The sequence below is a fragment of the Pleurodeles waltl genome, unplaced genomic scaffold (genome assembly GCF_031143425.1).
Source record: "Pleurodeles waltl isolate 20211129_DDA unplaced genomic scaffold, aPleWal1.hap1.20221129 scaffold_56, whole genome shotgun sequence".
NCBI lineage: Eukaryota > Metazoa > Chordata > Amphibia > Caudata > Salamandridae > Pleurodeles > Pleurodeles waltl.
The window spans coordinates 3227650-3230392 of record NW_027150269.1 but is presented as its reverse complement, the minus strand read 5'-3'; positions in this window follow the sequence as shown (position 1 = coordinate 3230392).

The following is a 2743-nucleotide window of genomic DNA, read 5'->3' as shown; positions in this document are numbered from 1 at the left end:
AATAAAGTCTCAACTGGCCAAGGTTAGCCTTATTGTCCTTCGTTTGGGGGGGGGTTGTGTGAGAAAGTAGCCTCTTTCTAGCCTTGTTACCCCCACTTTTGGCCTGTTTCTGAGTGTATGTCAGGGTGTTTTCACTGTCTCACTGGGATCCTGCTAGCCAGGGCCCAGTGCTCATAGAGAAAACCCTATGTTTTCAGTATGTTTGTTATGTGTCACTGGGACCCTGCTAGTCAGGACCCCAGTGCTCATAAGTTTGTGGCCTATATGTGTGTTCCCTGTGTAGTGCCTAACTGTCTCACTGAGGCTCTGCTAATCAGAACCTCAGTGGTTATGCTCTCTCATTTCTTTCAAAATTGTCACTAACAGGCTAGTGACCAATTTTACCAATTTACATTGGCTTACTGGAACACCCTTATAATTCCCTAGTATATGGTACTGAGGTACCCAGGGTATTGGGGTTCCAGGAGATCCCTATGGGCTGCAGCATTTCTTTTGCCACCCATAAGGAGCTCTGACAATTCTTACACAGGCCTGCCACTGCAGCCTGAGTGAAATAACATCCACGTTATTTCACAGCCATTTTACACTGCACTTAAGTAACTTATAAGTCACCTATATGTCTAACCTTTACCTGGTAAAGGTTAGGTGCAAAGTTACTTAGTGTGAGGGCACCCTGGCACTAGCCAAGGTGCCCCCACATTGTTCAGGGCCAATTCCCCGGACTTTGTGAGTGCGGGGACACCATTACACGCGTGTACTACATATAGGTCACTACCTATATGTAGCTTCACAATGGTAACTCCAAATATGGCCATGTAACATGTCTATGATCATGGAATTGCCCCCTCTATGCCATCCTGGCATAGTTGGCACAATCCCATGACCCCAGTGGTCTGTAGCACAGACCCTGGTACTGCCAAACTGCCTTTCCTGGGGTTTCACTGCAGCTGCTTCTGCTGCCAACCCCTCAGACAGGTTTCTGCCCCCCTGGGGTCAAGCCATGCTTGTCCCAGGATGGCAGAACAAAGGACTTCCTCTGAGAGAGGGTGTTACACCCTCTCCCTTTGGAAAATGGTGTGAAGGCAGGGGAGGAGTAGCCTCCCCCAACCTCTGGAAATGCTTTCTTGGGCACAGATGTGCCCAATTCTGCATAAGCCAGTCTACACCGGTTCAGGGGACCCTTTAGCCCTGCTCTGGCGCTAAACTGGACAAAGGAAAGGGGAGCGACCACTCCCCTGACCTGCACCTCCCCTGGGAGGTGTCCAGAGCTCCTCCAGTGTGCTCCAGACCTCTGCCATCTTGGAAACAGAGGTGCTGCTGGCACACTGAACTGCTCTGAGTGGCCAGTGCCACCAGGTGACGTCAGAGACTCCTTCTGATAGGCTCCTTCAGGTGTTAGTAGCCTATCCTCTCTCCTAGGTAGCCAAACCCTCTTTTCTGGCTATTTAGGGTCTTTGTCTCTGGGGAAACTTTAGATAACGAGTGCAAGAGCTCATCCGAGTTCCTCTGGATCTCTCTCTTCATCTTCTGACAAGGAATCGACTGCTGACCGCGCTGGAAGCCTGCAAAACTGCAACATAGTAGCAAAGACGACTACTGCAACTCTGTAACGCTGATCCTGCCGCCTTCTCGACTGTTTTCCTGGTGGTGCATGCTGTGGGGGTAGTCTGCCTCCTCTCTGCACTAGAAGCTCCGAAGAAATCTCCCGTGGGTCGACGGAATCTTCCCCCTGCAACCGCAGGCACCAAAAAGCTGCATTACCGGTCCCTTGGGTCTCCTCTCAGCACGACGAGCGAGGTCCCTTGAATCCAGCAACTCTGTCCAAGTGACCCCCACAGTCCAGTGACTCTTCAGTCCAAGTTTGGTGGAGGTAAGTCCTTGCCTCACCTCGCTAGACTGCATTGCTGGGAACCGTGACTTTTGCAGCTACTCCGGCCTGCGTGCACTTCCGGTTAAAATCCTTTGTGCACTGTCCAGCCTGGGTCCACGGCACTCTAACCTGCATTGCACGAGCTCCTAAGTTGTTCTCCGGCGACGTGGGACTTCTTTGTGCGACTTCGGGTGAGCACTGTTTCACGCATCCTCATAGTGCCTGTTTCTGGCTATTCTCCGGGAGCTACCTGCTGCTAAGAGGGCTCCTTGTCTTGCACGACGTCTCCTCTACCTCCTGGTCCAATTTGCTACCTCCTGGTCCCTCCTGGGCCACAGTAGCATCCAAAAACGCTAACCGCATGATTTGCAGCTAGCAAGGCTTGTTGGCGTTCTTTCGGAGGGAAAACAATTCTGCACGACTCTCCACGGCGAGAGAAATCCGTCTACCAAAGGGGAAGTCTCTAGTCCTTTTCGTTCTTGCAGAAACCTCAGCTTCTTCTGTCCAGTAGAAGCTTCTTTGCACCCACAGCTGGCATTTCCTGGGCATCTGCCCATCTCCGACTTGCTTGTGACTTTTGGACTTGGTCCCCTTGTTCCACAGGTACCCTAGATTGGAAATCCATCGTTGTTGCATTGTTGGTTTGTGTCTTTCCTGCATTATTCCTCTATCACGACTTATTTGTCCTTGGGGGAACTTTAGTGCACTTTGCACTCACTTTTCAGGGTCTTGGGGTGGGCTATTTTTCTAACCCTCACTATTTTCTAATAGTCCCAGCGACCCTCTACAAGGTCACATAGGTTTGGGGTCCATTCGTGGTTCGCATTCCACTTTTGGAGTATATGGTTTGTGTTGCCCCTATCCCTATGTGTC